Consider the following 12542-nt stretch of genomic DNA (forward strand, 5'->3'; position numbering starts at 1 on the left):
TCCAACAAACTGGGCGAGCCTGGGATTCAAGAGTCCATGAGTGACCCAATAGTCTCAACAATCCAGGGAGCATTCGACGCTGCCCTACCGACACAGGGCGGTGGGTTTGCCTTTGAGGTTGGTGAAGCAGGCACAGAGCTGGCTTTCTTAGTGGCAATTTCAGGGTATGGGTGGGGGCACTTGTTTTTCTTTTTCAAAAAAAGATTCTCCTGTTTTCTCTAAATAATCTGAAAATGGGTTATTTGGGGTACACCCCAGCCAGGCTGAATCGGAATCTCCAGTGTTTAAGCAACCAGCCAGGTAGTTCTCATAGTCCAGCATATCGCATTACAAGTGAGCACATAAGCCAAGCAGGTACAAAATTCTCCAAGTCTCAAATGCAACTCTTTTTAGGAAGAAGTGCTTTGCTATAACAGTAATTTTTTAAAGGATGGAAAGGAGAGCATGTGAGAGAGTGAAAAGGAGTGAAAGGTAAGCAGGGATTTGTATACTATTACTGCTGCAGGGGATTGAGAAGATTCTCTTGGTTTATCTTCTGATTCACTGACTATTATTCAAGCCCACTGCCCACACCTTGGCCGCACCTCTAAGTGCTGGTACAAGTTGACAGACATAGGCAGAGAGGAGCCCATTTTATTTCTGGCTGATTGATTCTGTGTTCCACTCTGGTCAGGCAGGGCAGACACCAAGTGAAGAGGGGCTGCCTGAGGCCAACGCTGGGTGGAAGCTGGAGATTCAAGGAAGGCAGCTACCTGTACAACCAGATTCCCCATCAGAGGGTAAGCTGCTTCCCAGCCTCTTGCCAGCACCCAGACCCCACCCAGAAGGAGGGAGGAAGGAGGGAAAAGCAAGAGGGGAGGCAAAGCAAGGGAAAGAATGAAGATGGGAAAGAACAGACACAGGTATAACGGCCAGAGGGATACAAGGGACAAAATGAAGGGGAAGAGACGGGGAGGGTGGGAAGAGAAGTCCATTAGGAGAAAGAGCAACCAAAGGAAGACATTAGGGAAAGAAGGCGGGACCTGGGAGGGAAAGGATGTGAAGGGGAGGAAGAGGAGGAGAAATCTAGAAACACGACAATGTCAGGAAGAAGCTATGAAAACGAAGTCACTAGAAGAATCCCATTTCACAAATCAGCTGTGCTGCTCACTCTTGCCCTTTCTTGGTTCTCCAAGCATTTCATCATGATTTATCTATTGTATGGTATGTCCCCAGTTGGACAGAATTGGTTCTTGAAGTTCAACTGCCCTCTAACCAGTCCCTCCTTGTGCCTGGATCCCTGGAAACCTGGAAACACCTAGTGCTGTGGGCCAACAGTGTCCTTTATGGAGATAAATGGAGAGTATTGCTACCGCTGCTGTCACAAGCTTTCCAGAGGGGCTGTAATATATAAAAAAACATATTCATTGCAGCCTGTCTAAGCCATGGAGAGCTCCCGCAATTGTTCATTAGCACCTTCTGACAGGTGACTATTAGGAGCGCCTGTCAGAATAGACTGGGTATTACAGAGGATTCTGGTGGGCACTCCTACCACTACTACTCAGCACAGTCACTGCCCCCACTCCCAAGCCTGTAGTCTGGGGAGGAGCTGGAGAATATGGTGTAATTAAGACAGGATTTGTGTCTCCTTGAAACTCGGGAGATGTTCTTCGTTTCTATTTTCAGAGGCAACTTTTTTCAGAAAGACAAACTGTGTGGCCCTCTGCTGGGAAATCCACACCTTTCCTCACACCCACCCATGCCAACCACCATGCAGCCATACTGCGATGTCATACCAAAGCACTGGGCCCCCAAAACTGATTTTCAGAACCTCAGGTCCCACGCGATGGGCTACAGGCGTGGGCCAAATCCAGACCAAACTACCATCAAACTGATTCCGACTCATGGTGACCCTAGACATACACCATTGCTGAGACTGAGTGTCACGGGAGCAGATGGCCTCCTATTTCTCCCACAGAGGCACTGGTGGGTTCAAATAGCTCACCTTGCAGGAAACGAGTCCATGTGCAAGCTATTATAAGCCCGGGTGCAAGCCTGTGTGTTGGAGGCCAAACACACTTGGAGAACTGGGCCTAAAAGGACATGTAGCTGGGAAGAAAATCAGAGAGAGCGCCCCTGCTGGCAAAGCCTAAGTTAGGAAATGTTCCTCTGCTTGTCTCTGTGGAAACACGTGTGCTGCTTGGGGACAGCTCAATGAAGGGCCTTCAGGGTCTGGGGCTAACGTGGGGCTCCAAGCAGCCCTTAGAAACCTTGTCTTTCATATGTTGAACCATCCCTGGTATCCCACTTGGTCATGGTGAATTTTTTTTTTTTAATCGATAGATGCAGAAAAAGCATTCGACAACATCCAACACCAATTCCTGTTTAAGACACTTGAGAAGATAGGAATGGAAGGAAAATTCCTGAAGACAATACAAGCTATATATGAAAAACCAACAACCAACGTAGTGGTCAATGGAGAAAAGACTAACACAATCCCACTGAAAAAGGGGACCAGACAAGGATGCCCCTTGTCCCCACTCTTATTTGATATCGTGCTGGAGGTTTTAGCTAACAGCATAAAGCAAAGAAGAGGCATCAAAGGTATTCATCTGGGGAAAGAGGTGAAACTATCATTGTTTTCAGATGATATGATTTTATATATGGAAAATCCCAAGAGGAGTTTGTCAGACTGTTATACACATTGGATAAGACCACAGAAGAGGAGATGAAAAAGGTGGTAACCTTCACAACAGCCAAACACAAATTGAAGTATCTAGGGCTATACCTGACTAAAAGAACCAAAGATCTATATGGGGAAAACTATAGAACACTATTACAAGAAACCAAGAGCAACCTCAACAAATAGAAGAATATCCCATGCTTGTGGATTGGAAGACCCAATATAGTCAAGATGTCAGTTCTGCCAAAGGCACTATATAAGTTTAATGCAATCCCAATACTATTACCCTCATCTTTCCTCAAAGAAATGGAAAAACTGATTACCAATTTCATATGGAGAGGGAAGAAGCCCAGAATTAGCAGAGAACTCCTCAAGAAGAAGGACACAGTGGGAGGGCTTGCTTTACCAGACTTTAGCACATACTATACAGCCACAGTTGTCAAAAACCGCATGGTATTGGTACAATGACAGAGACTCAGACCAATGGAAAAGAACTGAAAACCCAGAAGTAAAATCATCAGCATACAGACAACTGATTTTTGATAAGGGCACCAAAAATATCAAGTGGGAACGTGATGCCCTCTTTAACCAGTGGTGCTGGAAAAAATGGATATTTACCTGTAGAAAAATGAAGCAAGACCCTTATCTCACTCCATGAACAAGAATAAACTCAAGGTGGATCACAGATCTTGAAGTTAAACCCCAAACTCTTAGGGCCATTAATGAGGGAATTGGGACCAACTTGACAACTTTGGCATAGGGAATACATAGGCTATCAGAAATAGGGAAGGACACAAACACAGAGGAGGCACAAATTGACAAATGGGATATACTGAAAAAAAACACCTGTGTACATCAAAAGAATTCACCAAGAAAGTAATAAGAGTCCACAGACTGGGAAAACATCTTTAGCAATAACACATCAAACAAAGGCCTTATTACTGAAATCTACAATACTCTGCTAGCTTCCAAAAAGAAAAAAAACTTATTGCCCACCGAGGAGGTGGGCAAAGGACATGAACAGAAGTTTCACGGGCAGAAATCAGAATGGCCAACAAATATGAGAAAATGTTCCCGATCTTTAGCCATAAGAGAAATGCAAATTAAAACAACAATGAAGTACCGCCTAACACCCTTAAAAGTAGCCTAATTCAAAAAATCGGAAAGCAACAAGTGTTGGAGGGACTGTGGGGGGACAGGAACTCTCATCCACTGCTGGTGGACTTGTAAGTATGTACGACCACTATGGAAATCCATCTGGTGATATCTAAAACAGATGGAAATCGAGTTACCATACGACCCAGCCATCCCCCTATTGGGCATATATCCAGAAGAGTCAAGAAGCAAACCAAGACCAGACCTCTGTGCTCCAATGTTCATTGTGGCACAGTTCACAATTGCAAGGAGTTGGAAGCAAACCAATTTCCATCAAGTGACAACTGGATTAAAAAACTGTGGTATATACATACAATGGAGTACTACACATCGCTAAAAAGCAGTGATGAACGTATGAAGCACATAGCTGCATGGGAAGAACTGGAGGGAATCATGCTAAGTGAAGTAAGTCAAGTACAAAAGGACAAGTACAACATGAGTCCGCTGAGATAAGCTTAAAAAAAATGCAAAAGGGGCATAGGGGAAAAGCTACTGTATACAAACTTTCCTGGGGTGAGGACCGGGTAGTATGGCAGGGACCAGATCAAATGCAGGGATGCACATGATAGACAACTGGGGAGGAGGTGGGGAAAGGAAAAAAAAATAATGAGGAAATGTGTAGCGGGGGCACGGGGCGCTAACCCACTCAAGGGGAGGGTATTGTTTATATCTCCACAGGGAAAGAGGGACCAGACTTCAACCCTGTGCTCAAAGATGTGAATTCACATGCTGGCATGGAGTAGGGAACCAGTGGAGAGGTCTGGGGTCCAGCCCCAATCCCAAGTGCTAAGTGGACACCTGTCCCTCTCCCCAGAAGAAATTATTTCAAAAGATGGCACTTAATCTGCAGCTCAGGGAGAGGGACATATCTGATCGGAGCACACGGGTGCAGATGAAGGGGGAGGATGAGAGAGTGGAGCACATCCTGGCCCACCAAGCCTTGAGGATGATGATCCCAATTAGAGCAGCCAGTCCACAGAGAGGATCACATGGCAGGCCCCAATATGAGACATGATGCCCCTCACTGGCCCATGGCCCTGCAGGGGCGACACCAGAGACACAGTGTGGGAATTGCACTCAATCTGATCCTGCCACACCAAGGCAAAACACTAAGGGGGTTCAACAGAACAGCAAGGGAATGCTGCAGGTGGACTTTGGGACCAGAACCTGGTGCCCCAACAGACTGGACTGGAAAACACTCAAAAAGGCCAACAAACGATCCTTGAACTAACTATAACCTTTTCTTTCTTTGTTTTGTTGTTTCTTTGTTTTATGTTGCTTGGTTTCACTCTGTCTTGTTTTTGTGCAAGTTATTATCTCTGCAGGTCTGTTTAAGATAGGCTGGATGAACAATCTGGAGGCGAAAGCAACGGGACTGACAGTTCCGGGGGGACATGGGAGAGGGGGAGGTAGCAGGAAAGGTAGTGGTGTTAACAAATCCAGGGACAAGGGAACAACAAGTGATCCAAATTGGTGGTGAGGAGGGGGTGGGAGGTCTGGTAGGGCATGATCAAGGTTAATGTAACCAAGAGAAATTGCTGAAACCCTGGTGGGGACTGAGCATGATAGTGGAACTGGAGGAAAGTCAAAGGAAATAGAGGAAAGAGCTGGGAGGCAAAGGGCATTTATAGAGGTTAGATAAAGACATGTACATATGCAAATATATTTACATATGAGAATGGGGAAATAGATTTATGTGCATATATTTATAGGTTTAGTATTGAGGTAGCAGAAGGGCATTGGGTCTCCACTCAAGTACTCCCTCAATGCAAGAATACTTTCTTCTATTAAAATGGCATTCTATGATGCTCACCTTCCCGACAAAGCGGGTGAAAAAGCAAATGTAGTGAAGAAAGCTGATGGTGCCAGCTATCAAAAGATATAGCGTCTGGGGTCTTAAAAGCTTGAAGGTAAAACAAGCAGCCATCTAGCTCAGAAGCAACAAAGACACATGGAAGAAGCACACCAGCCTGTGTGATCACGAGGTACCAAAAGGATCAGGTATTAGGCATCAAGAACAAAAAATCATATCATTGTGTGCTCACCTCCATGATACAATCGCTGATGACAAATGGATGCATAAGCAAATATGGCGAAGAAAGCTGATGTTGCCTGGCTATCAAAAGATATAGCGTCTGGGGTCTTAAAGGCTTGGAGGTAAACAAATGGCCATCTAGCTCAGAAGCAACAAAGCCCACATGGAAGAAGCACACCAGCCTGTGCGATCACGAGGTGTCGAAGGGATCAGGTGTCAGGCATCATCAGAACAAAAATCTTACCATAGTGAATGAGGGGAGGAGTGCGGAGTCTAGACCCAAAGCCCATTTGTAGGCCACTGGAGATTCCCTTGTAGGAGGGGGGTCTCTCGGGGAGGAGATGAGCCAATCAGGGTGCGATGTAGCAATGATGAAAAATACAACTTTCCTCTAGTTCCTAAATGCTTCCTCCCTCCCCACTATTATGATCCGAATTCTACCTTGCAAGTCTGGAGGTACACTGGTACAGATAGCAACTGGAAACACAGGGAATCCAGGGCAGATGATCCCTTCAGGACCAGTGGTGTGAGTGGCGATACTGGGAGTGTAGAGGGAGGGTGGGTTAGAAAGGGGAACTGAGTGCAAGGATATACATGTGACCTCTTCCCTGGGGACGGACAACAGAAAAGTTGGTGTAGGGAGAAGTCGGACAGGGCAAGATATGACAAAATAATTTATAAATTATCAAGGATTAATAAGGGAGTGAGGGAAAAAATAAGGATCTGATGGCAGGGGCTTAATTGGAGAGCAAATATTTTGAGAATGATGAGGGTAATGAATGTACAAATGTGCTTTACACAATTGATGTATGTATGCATTGTGATACAAGTATGAGCCACTAATAAAATGATTAATAAAAAAAAGGGGGAACCGGGAAAAAATGGCAACCCAAAGGACTCACCCATCCAGAGCTCCTGCTGCCCGACCAGAAAATTGGGAGGTAAGGTGAAGGAAACGGGGAGGTGGAGTCCTGAAATTAGAAGTAGAGTAATAGGGTCTCTTCTGAACCCCTTTTTTGCATGTGATTTCCACTCAAGCAAACCAAGAATGCTTTAAAGCGTTCTAATTTTGGGGTGCCCGTGGGCACCAGCTGCACCCTTGCTGGGAGTGGCGATTTCTCCAGGTTGACGCCCTAAAGGGGACAGAATCCCAGACACCAGGAGCTCTCCACATGGTTGGCTGCCTTGAGCTCACAGCCTGGGGAGTGATGGTGGCATGTAGCCATAATTTAGAGTAGAAGAAAAAGATTATTACCTGAGGTAGATGATGATGTGGGAGAAAATAGGCAGCTACTCGGATATTATTGGTTAAAAAATCTCAAACCACAGTCTGGTTGCTCAGCTCCAAGGAGCACATAGGCAGGGGGCCTTTAACATAAATCAGCCTAAGAAGAAACCTAGCTAAGGAATGCCAGAACTCAGCTACAGGGCCTGGCAGCTTTTTGCATACCAAAGACCCGCTGTTGCTGCAAATCTCAGCTTCAAACAGCACAGAAGTGCATCCCAGAGACTGTGGGAGACAATTTAATTTGATTTTATTCTAGCTGACCAGGGGGATAAAAAATAAAATCCTCTGATCTAGTAGGACACCAGCAGTCTAGACAGCACAATAAGCCCAGCTTTCCTCTCAGTGATTCTACACATAGCTGGGGAGGCCTTGCCTGTCCTGGGGCCCTAGACAGGGCTGTGGGAACACCCCAGTCCCCACCCCTGCTGCAGTGCTACATAAGGCAGGTGTACCAGTGAGCTCAATGGACGCCTGACCACGGGTGCGATCGTGCCTTTGAAAGTAATCGCACACAGCATCTGTGGAACCCTACATCAAACAGGAACACCACCCGCTACCTAGAGGAAGAGTTGGAACTCCTCCGGCCTCACAGACAGGGGATCAAGTCTCAGTTATCTCCTTACCTACTATTATTTCTCCTCTCTTTATTCACTAGCCCTTCTATCTTTCCCAGCACAGTCAACTAAAATGCAGTGTAAACAAAAGTGAAAACAGTAAGAAAAAGGGGGGAAAGAAAATAAAACAACAAAAAAGGAGAACTGAATCTGCTGAGGCTGTAGTAGGAAAGAGAAGAGCTAGAAGAAGAGGATAAAAGAAGAAAAAGTAAAAGAAGACGACAAAGAAAAAGAATTTTAAAAATAGATAAATAGCTGGCCCCGTGCTGTGTGTAGCATTGTCTTAGGTGTCAGGCTGCCCACTGGGAGGACAGGGGTCTGGGAACCAGCAGTGGCATGTGAAAGGAATGAGAGGGAGAAGAGAGAATCATACAAGCAGAGAGAGAACAAAGGAAGAAAGAAGGGGGGAAAGCCCCAATTGTGTTCACTAAGATTGGCTGTCATGGTAAAGAGGGAGGAGAGAGAGAGGCAATAGATAGCTGATCCCTGATTACTTGAATGTGGGGCCAGAGGGGTTTAGACCTTGCCCCACAGTTGCAGGTTGTGTGCCCTTTTAATGCAGGGACCCAGTGATGCTGGGCAGAATTTCCCTAGTTGACCGAGATCGCCTTAGAAGTCTGACGGGTTTCATCAGCAGCGCAGCATGGTGTAGACGGCTGTCACAGCTGCCTTGTGTGGTGTTCAACACTCCCACGGAGGGCAGGCTGGAGTTCCTCCTGCTATTTGGGTTGGTTTGCCATAAGTGGAGGGTAGTGATCTGGAAGCTAATAGTGGCCTATGATAGGAGATTGACAGACCATGCTGATAGGCTTGAGGAAGCAGAGAATTACACCAGTGACCTAGAGGATAACCAAGCAGACCTCAGCAAACGGGAAAAGCAGTCAAATAAGACAATCAAATTAGCTGAGGAAAACTTGAGAGCCATGTCTGATGCTATGAAAAGAAACATATTAGAATAATTAGACTACCGGAACAAGACACAGCAGTCAACAGCGAAAATAGCAAGGGAATTCTTAGAGGAAAACTTCCCCAGCTTAATAAATGAAAATCAAGCAACCATTCAAGAAACTGAAAGAACACCAGCCAGACTGAATTCCAAGAAGAAGTCACCAAGACACATAAATTATCAAACTATGAGGAAAAGGAGAATATCATAAAAACAGCTAGGGAAAAGCAAACAGTCATGTATAAAGGTACTTCAGTAAGAGTATGTTCAGACATATCACAGTGAAAACGAAGAAGAGGAGGGAATGAAGTAACATATTCCAAAAATTGAAGGAAAACAATTTAAACCCAAGAATACTTTATCCTAGGGATATACCTGACTAAAAAAAAACGAAAGATTTGTATGAGGAAAATTATAAAACACTACTACAAGAAACCTAGAGTGACCTCAACAAATGGAAGAATATCCCATGCTCATGGATTGGCAGACTCAATATACTAAAGATGTCAGTTCTGCCCAAGGCACTATATAAGTTCAATGCTATCCCGATACGAATACCACCATCCTTCTTGAAAGAAATGGAAAAACAGATTACCAACTTCATATGGAGGGGGAAGAAGCCCAGAATTTGCAAAGAACTCCTCATGAAGGACAGAGTGGGAGGGCTTGCTCTACCCGACTTTAGCATGTACTATATGGCCACAGTAGTCCAAACAGTGTGGTACTAGTATAATGACAGATATTCAGACCAATGGAAAAGAGCTGAAGAACCAGAAATAAAAACATCAGCATAAAGCAACTGATCTTTGATAAGGGCCCAAAAAACATTAAATGGGAAGCAGATGCCATCGTCAATAAATGGTGCTGGAAAAGATGGATATCTACCTGCAGAAAAATGAAGCAAGACCCTTACCTCACTACAAGCACAAGAATAAACTCAAGGTGGATCACAGACCTTGAGATAAAACCCCAAACAATTAGGGCCATTAATGAGGGAATTGGGACAAACCTGAGAACCTTGGCACAGGGAATACATAGGCTATCAGAAATAGGGAAGGATACAAACATAGAGGAGTCACAAATAGACAAGTGGGACATACTGAAGATAAGATACCTGTGTACATCGAAAGAATTCACCAAGAGAATAATAAGAGAGTCCACCGACTGGGATAACATCTTTAGCAATGACACATCAGACAAAGGCCTGATTACTAAAATCTACAATACCTTGCAAGGTCACAATAAGAGAAAAACTGTCCACTGAGAAGGTGGGGAAAGGACCTGAACAGAAGTTTCAGAATCTGAAATCCGAATGGCCAATAAACATATGAGAAAATGTTCCCGATCATTAGCCATAAGAGAAATGCAAATCAAAACAACTATGAGATACCACCTAACACCCTCAAAGATAGCCAAATTCAAAAAAATCAGAAAGCAACAAGTGTTGGAGGGGCTATGGTGAGACAGGACTCTCATCCACTGCTGGTAGACCTGTAGATATGTGCAGCCACTATGGAATTTGATTTGACGAATTCTCAAACAGATGGAAATTGAGTTACCATACCACCCAGTAATCCCCCTACTGGGCATATACCCAGAAAAGGCAAGAAACAAACCATGGCCAGACATTTGTGCTCCAATGCTCCTTGCAGCACAATTCACAATCGCAAGGAATTGGAACCAATTCAAATTTCCATCAACAGATGAATGGATTAAAAAACTGTGGTACATACATACAATGGAATACTATGCATCACTAAAAATCAGCGATGAACGCATGAAGCAATTCGCCGCGTAGGAAGAACTGGAGGAAATAATGCTAAGCAAAGTAAGCCAAGTACAAAAGGACAAGTATAACATGAGTCCGCTGAGCTAAGTTTATATATATATAAAAAAGAAAGAACAGAAAGGTCAATGCAAAAGGGGCAGAGGGAAAAAGTTACTGTATACAAACACTCCAGGTAATATGGCAGGGGCCAGACCAAATCCAGGGGTACATATGGTAGCCAACTAAAAAGTGGCGGAGAGGGAGGAAAAGGGAAAGAAAAAAACAATTTGTGGTGAGGGACCAAGACACTGACCCACCCAAGGGGAGGGTATTGTTTGTGTCTCCACAGGGAAAGAGGGACCAGATTTAAAGCCAGTGCCAGACGAATGAAGAGTGCCGGCAAGGAACGGGGAGCCAGTGGAGAGGCCTGAGGGCTCGGCCCCCATACCAGCTACGTGAACAACTGCCCCTCCTCTCGAAGAGTTTACTTGAGAGGACTGCACTGAAGCTGCAGCTAGAGGAGAGGGGCATGTCTGATCAGAGAAAATGGGAGCAAGTGAAGGGGAAGGAAGAGAGAGTGGAGCACATCCTGGCCCACGAGGCCTAAAGGACGATATCCCCGGTCTGAACAGCCAATGCACACAGTGGACAATACGGCTGATCCCATTATGAGACACACCATCACTTGATGGCCCAGGGCCGTAAGGGGGCGCAACACTGGAGACTCAGTGTCGGGACTGGCCCAGACTGACGCTGGGACACCGAGGCAAACCACTAAAAGCATGCGGAAGAGCAACCATGGGAGCAGATCAGGGATCCCCTGAGGGAGTACAAAGGACAGGCTCTGGGGCTCGAGCATGGTACCCCATCAGACCTGGCTAAAGGACATGCCTAGAGATTAAAAATCAGACCTGGATCTATTTACAGGTTTTCTTTCAATTAATTTATTCTTCTATGGGTAATTGGTTTTCTTTTTTGTTGTCATCGCTGTGTTCTAATTCATCGCCCATCTTGCTATGGCTTGATTTGTGGAGCCTAGTATTATCTCTACAGATCTATCTAGATAAGATAGACTGGATGAATAGTCTGGAGGAGAAAACAATGGAACCAATGGTTCCGGGGGGACACGGGAGATGGGGAGGCGGGGGTAAGGAGGTGGTGTTGAGCAACCCTGGGAAAGGGGAGCAATAAGTGACCCAAAATCAGTGGCAAGGAGGGTGTGAGAGGCCTGGTAGGGATTCAGCAAGGGCAATGTAACCGAGAGAAATTACTGAAACCCAAATGAAGGCTGAGCATGATAGTGGGACCAGAGGAAAGTAAAAGGAAATAGAGGAAAGAACTAAGGGACAAAGAGTATTTATAGAGGTCTAAAGACTGGAATGTACATATGTAAATATATTTATATAAGAGTGTGGGCAAACAGATCTACGTGCATATATTTATAGGTTTAGAATTAAGGCAGCAGATGGACATTGGGCCTCTACTCAAGTACTTACTGAATGCAAGAACACCAGCCTGTCTGCCCACGAGATGTAGAAGGGACCAGTTATCAGACATCAAAGAACTAAAAATCATATCAGTGGGTGCCCACCTTCGTGATACGAACACTGAAGACAAACATGTGCATAAGCAAATGTGGTGAAGAAAGCTGATGGTGCCCAGCTATCAAAAGATATACCATCTGGGGTCTTAAAGGCTTGAAGATAAAAAAGCGGCCAACTAGCTCAGAAGCAACAAAGCCCACGTGGAAGAAGCACACCAGCCTGTGTGACCACAAGCTGTTGAAGGGATCAGGTATCAAGCATCAAAGAACAGAAAAATCATATCATTGTAAATGTGGGTGAGTGCAGAGTGGAGACTCAAAGTCCATCGGTAAGCAAATGGACACACCCTTACTGAAGGGTTGTGGGGAGGAGATGAGTCAGTCAGTGTGTAGGGTAGCAACGATGAAACATATAACTTTCCTCTAGTTCTTAAATGCATCCTACCCCCCACTATCATGATCCCAATTCTACCTTACAAATCTGGCTAGACCAGAGGATGTACATTGGTACAGATAGCAACTGGAAACACA

The 12542-nt window shown here is 45.0% G+C and overlaps 1 protein-coding gene across 2 annotated transcripts in view; it reads right to left on the bottom strand.

The window, feature by feature from the left end:
* The window catches only part of ENOX1 (ecto-NOX disulfide-thiol exchanger 1), a 344421-nt gene that overhangs the window by 1716 nt on the left and 330163 nt on the right, over positions 1–12542 (bottom strand). The window lies entirely within an intron of this gene.

Source organism: Echinops telfairi, unplaced genomic scaffold, assembly GCF_000313985.2.
Source record: "Echinops telfairi isolate 266 unplaced genomic scaffold, ASM31398v2 ScPeMD7_11;HRSCAF=52, whole genome shotgun sequence".
Classification (NCBI taxonomy): domain Eukaryota; kingdom Metazoa; phylum Chordata; class Mammalia; order Afrosoricida; family Tenrecidae; genus Echinops; species Echinops telfairi.